This window comes from Solanum stenotomum, unplaced genomic scaffold, assembly GCF_019186545.1.
Source record: "Solanum stenotomum isolate F172 unplaced genomic scaffold, ASM1918654v1 scaffold1705, whole genome shotgun sequence".
In the NCBI taxonomy this organism is placed as follows: domain Eukaryota; kingdom Viridiplantae; phylum Streptophyta; class Magnoliopsida; order Solanales; family Solanaceae; genus Solanum; species Solanum stenotomum.
The window spans coordinates 113928-120076 of record NW_026024360.1 but is presented as its reverse complement, the minus strand read 5'-3'; the positions used below and the strand labels follow the sequence as shown (position 1 = coordinate 120076).

At 29.4% G+C, this 6149-nt stretch overlaps 1 pseudogene; it reads right to left on the bottom strand.

Moving 5' to 3' along the window:
- Positions 1–5544: 5544 nt before the first annotated feature.
- Positions 5545–6149, bottom strand: part of LOC125850441 (putative late blight resistance protein homolog R1A-3) — a 51457-nt pseudogene continuing 50852 nt past the window's right edge.

Sequence of the window (6149 nt, the reverse complement as noted above, 5' to 3'; positions counted from 1 at the left end):
TATATATATATTTAGCATTTTCATATAGTCACTTAACTAATAGTTATTATCTCATAAAATCACTTAACTTAACTAAGCCTTTTGAGCGGACCATTTGAGAAATCAACTCTCTATCTATAGGAAAAAAGTAATTCATATGACTTGCAGTTACTTAACAAGTGAAACCAACTTTCAATTTTCTGATCCAATTATAAAAAGGAGAAAAAGAGAGTATAATTAATATTGAATGGAGGTTTCATCAAGAGAAAAAATAAACATTACGGGGGTAACAAAGAGAGTAATAATTCTCGATAATAAAGCTATACTACTTGTCTTTTTCTTTAGGAAAATAAACTAAAATCCCCATAAATTATATCCGGTCTGTTCGTTTTATACTTAAAATTGTGTATCTTTTTAATATTTGTTTAGCATATAAAGGGATTTTACAATTAGATATTGGGTTCGGACATTTTTTGGTAAAATGAGTTGAATGTAATGTTTTCTAATTTTTGGCTTAAAATCAGATATCATGTTATTAAAAAGTGGTCGGATGAATTATTTTTTAAATTGAATAAAGTATATTAAAGTAAAAAATTATTAATTTGGGGCATGTTTAATTTGGACAGGTGATATGAAATTATATTAATATGAAGATGAAATTTTGTTTGATATGCAATTGAAATTTCTTAACTTGTATTTTTTTTCTCATAAACATGAAAAGCCACATGTTGTGAAAATTATCAAAAATTTTCCAATTCGTATGCAATCTTATCAAATGAGCAAATCATCATTCATAAACAAGATACAAAAATATCTTAAAGCACCGCATTGATGAATCACATATCTCCTTGAATAAATATTTGTGATTATAAATAACTTTCAAATGCAATTAATCTTATAATGATCCACTAATTAATCAACTAGTTATTCCTTAATATAATCCTTTCACATGGTACGACCAATCTATTCACATTGAACATGAGTCTTTTTTTTATTTTTTTACAAAATATAAATTTATGGATCAAGTTTTCTATTTTACAAACTTTAATATCATAATTTGAAATTCCAATTTATTTATTTTTTGGGGAGGGGGAGATTTGGAATTTAAAATCATGACTTCATATTACATGTCCTAGCGCAAACTTACAAGTGAAAAACAAGATATATTATTGTGTACAATCAAAGTTAAAAGACATAAAAATCAATTGAAGTCAAATTAAAAGAAACATGCATTTATGTATTATTCCCTTCATCTCATATTAGTTGGCCATCTTACTAAAAATAGTTGTTCATCACTCTACCTTATTAAATCAAGAAAACATTAATTATTTTTTTCCTATATTACCCTTGTAATTTTTTCTTTTTGAAAGTGTTCACATTTATTTGTAAAAAATTCTACAAATTGTTTTTGGGTGAATTAATAAAATTATCTTTCTATATATGATTTATTAATATGTGTGTAAAAAATGATCAACTAAAATAGAACGTTTATTACTTTTGAAGTTTTGTATGCATCAGGTTTATAGGGGTAAATACATTCAAAAGGGGATAAATTTTAGCGGCTCATATTTCAAATAAAGTGGTGGCCTGGTTGTCCCCACACCCCCTTATCATGCATGTCTGTGGGAGCAGTTTGTGCTAGCGTTTTGGCGCTCGCCTTATGGTTCTCAGTCCTCTTTCGTCGAGATGCCTTTTAAAAAGATTTTTACCTTTTATAGGATTTCAGATTAATTTACCTTTAGTATTTTATACTGCTAAAATATTGTAGGATTTCAGATTAATTTACCTTTTATAGGATTTCAGATTAATTTACCTTTAGTTTTTTATACTGCTAAAATATTATGTTTGTTAGTTGATGATTAATGAAAGGTGTTATATTCAACCAGAAAATAACTTCAGTAGGTATTTCCTATAAATGAATTTTGCAGGTGCTGCTTAGAAATTAAAGGGGAAAATACAAATGAATAAAGCAATCACACATGCAAATGGGGCCTATGAGGTGACTTATCAAGCAATAATAGAGTCGCATGTGAATTACTTTGCAATGCTCTTTTACAATAAATGATAATTTTCCTCCTATGTTTGATTAGATCATTAGTTAGAAAAATCACTTAAGCAATTCCGTAAGGAAATGACACTTAAGGCCTCACTCAATTTTTAAAATTGGCTCATTAGTGTTTAAACATGTGATTTCATCAAATAATGAGTTGAAATCAGCGTTTGAACATACTATTTTATCTCATGATTTTAAATAATGAGATGAAATCTCAAATTTTCCAAAAAACTTGATTTGGAAATTTCGTATCATGATTTCATATTTCTAATATACAAAAATTGACTAACAAGTTTATTTTTTGTTAGAAATAAATTATTTTATATCTACCCATCATTTATTTCATATTTAAACAAAATTTATAATTGATATTATTATTTTTTACCAACGTTTAGACCATTTATATCAAATATAATAATTACTCTTACCAACCAAATGTTTTATTCATGGAATATAAAGATGATCACTACAACAAAACATCTATTAGCAACAGTAAATAGTGATAAAGCTTTTACCTATATTAATTATTTATCCTTAGATCTAATGTCGCTATTGGCTTTAGAAACAGTTACAAAGATTGTTAATTGCCTCTAAAAATATATATTTAGCAACAATTAAGCTATTGCCGTTAATTTAATGTCACTATAAATCATTTCTGATGTAATTTGATATAGTTATTAATGATGTTGACCAACAAACAACTCAAAGTAACAATGTTGGAAAATTGAGATGGAGCACTGAACTTTAAGGATTTGTAGTATGTCTTCACTTTTACCTTCAGATCTTTAGTTTTCTCGAATATCTATATCGAGTAAATAATTTTTATACTTGAATTAGTTTTGCATGTGTTGCATAGCAGGTTAAAGAAGAAAAAATAAAGCATAGACTTGTTGACCCATGTTTACTGTACTAGTGTCTTGTGTTACTCATTTTTTTTCATTATTCCCACGTTATCTTATCTGCACAAAGCAAAAATTGTCACATATATGCCTTTTTTTTTTTATAATGGAATCAAATGGGATGATTCTCGAACAACTTATTATATCGTTCACCTCACACCAAACAACTCTTAAGTTGAGTGATTTTACTATGTAATTTCACATACTCAAGGATTTTTAGGCACTCCTATCTCGTTAACCAAAGATTTCACATACCCAATTGGCATTTTGAATCGAACTTCACTTTATTGCTTGAGAAATTCGAACATTTCCTGAGGTAATACTCTTTGTAAACAAATCCATCAGTTTAATTTTCGAATATGTGTTAATTCCCTATACGGTCATCCAAGTATTGATCTCACTAAAGTCAGTACTATTGAATTTTTCTTCCATATATATTTAATTTACCTTTAGTATTCTATGCTGCTAAAATTTTATGTTTATTGGTTGATGATTAATGAAAGGTGTTATATTCAACCAGAAAATAACTTCAGTAGGTATATCCATAAATGAATTTTGCAGACGCTGCTTAGAAATTAAAGGGCAAACTACAAATGAATAAAGCAATCACATATGCAAATGGAACCTATGAGGTGACTTATCAAGCAATAATAGAGTCACATCTGAAGTACTTTGCAATGCTCTTTTACAATAAATGATAAAAATAATAATTACAAAATGTGCAAAGACTTTTTGACCCCAAATTTTCATCCTATGTTTGATTAGATTATTAGTATTAGTTAGAAAAATCACTTAAGCAATTCAAAAAGGAAATGACATTTAGGTCTAACTTAATTTTTAAAATTGGCTTATTAGTGGAGCATTGTTTAAGTAGGTGTTTAAACATGTGATTTCATCAAATAATGAATTGAAATCAGCGTTTGAACATACAATTTTATCTCGTGATTTTAAATAATGAGATGAAATCTCAAATTTTCCAAAAAACTTGATTTGGAAATTTCGTATCATGATTTCATACTTTTAATATACAAAAATTAACTAACAAGTTTATATTTTGTTAAAAATAAATTATTTTATATCTACCAATCATTTATTTCATATTTAAACAAAATTTATAATTGATATTATTATTTTTTACCAACGTTTAGACCATTTATATCAAATATAATAATTACTCTTACCAACCAAATATTTTATTCATGGAATATAAAGATGATGATCACTACAAGTCTACAACAAAAACATCTATTAGCGGCAGTAAATAGTGATAAAACTTTTACCAACATTAGTTAATTATCCTTAGATCTAATGTCACTATTGGCTTTAGAGACAGTTACAAAGATTGTTTATTGCCTCTAAAAATACATATTTGCAACAATTAAGCTATTGTCATTAATTAATTGTCACTATAGATCATTTCTGATGTAATTTGATATAGTTATTAGTGATATTGACCAACAAACGACTCAAAGTAACAATGTTGGAAAATTGAGATGGAGTATTGAACACTAAGGAATTGTAGTATGTTTTCACTTTTACCTTCAGATCTTTAGTTTTCTCGAATATCTATATCGAGTAAATAATTTTTTTACTTAAATTAGTTTTGCATGTGTTGCATCGAAGGTTAAAGAAGAAAAATAATGGATAGACTTGTTGACCCCATGTTTATTGTACTAGTGTCTTGTGTTACTCAATTTTTTTCATTATTCCCACGTTATCTTATCTGCACAAAGCGAAAATTGTCACATATATGCCTTTTTTTTTAAAATAATGGAATCAAAGGGGATGATTTCCGAACAACTTATTATATCGTTCACCTCACACCAAATAACTCCTAATTAGTTGAGTGATTTTACTATGTAATTTCACATACTCAAGGATTTTTAGTCACTCCTATCTTGTTAACCAAAGATTTCAGATTTGGATTCCAATAAAGATACATTTATGAGATCACATATTAGGTGAAACTAGAAACAAGTTTATTGAAATGAAATGGGAAAATGTTTAAAAGTAGAAGAAAGGTCAAATAGATGAGGTAATATATAATTCTTATCCTCAATAAAAATAGTGATCAAATGACTTGCTGAAGGAACCAATGATTTACCTACCTAGAGATAACGTTTAGCCCTCCTTGCTTGTACTTATCCCTGTGGTGGACTTGCCTGGACTTTGAAAGTCGACACGGGCAATAAAAAGCTTTAAAGACCGTCAGGTTTCCTTTGAGTATTTCCTGATATTCGGGTTCTTTCTTAGTATTCTGAAAGTGTTCAACAAATTCACTACAGAATATGTGAATTCATTGACAAAGGAGTCAAATGTCTTATCATGTTGGATGACGCTTGGATGACAGACGTTGTGGATTCCGTCATGAATGTTTTCCCCAGAGACAGAAAAGGCCACCGAATCCTGATCACCACTCGTGATTGATGGACGTGCTGGTATATATGACAATGCTTTCGAAAGTTTCCAATTATATGGTTGGAAAACAGAGTTTTGTGCACGTTAATAACAAAAAAAGTCACTTAGGAAGGTGAAGTTTGAGGAGTTAGCTGATGGTGGTTTCATCTCTGAGGTGACTGACGAGCACATACACTATACTGTCGGAGATTTCAAGCTACAGCCATCAAGATACAAAAGATGAAGGGATCATATAAAAATTCACATGGGATATATGTGCAATGCACGTGTCCTGAAACTAGTTATAGAAAATAAAAGGGGAAAACAACCACCAAGTTACAAAAGCAAGTGATGATATTTATATAGGGCATCACAGTGGAAGAGCATCTGAAACATACTCGAAAAAGAGAATCAAGGCATAATCCATCCCTTCCCAGTAGGAATGAGTCGTCTATGTCTAAAAAAAAACCCTTAGCAATCAATAGTAGTGTCACAAGGATGGGTGTTTCGGCTAATAGACTCCTGCATGAGCATGGTTACAACAATTTGCTGAGAGTGAACTCGGTCCATGCTGTTTGTGCTTTTGCTTCAGTTTTCTGAGCAATTGTCAAATTCAAACACATCCTTATTACTTTGAGATCGACATGGAGCAATTACGAGAAAGCAAGCATCTTATCCGGAAAAAAACATAAAGGAACAAGAAAAGAAACTGAAAGACTATCATGTTGTCGTGACAAGTACATGCTTTACTCACAGCTGCTTTGGATTACCTCACCTATCCTGTATTAAACATATTGTTTGCACATTAGATGCATATAGAT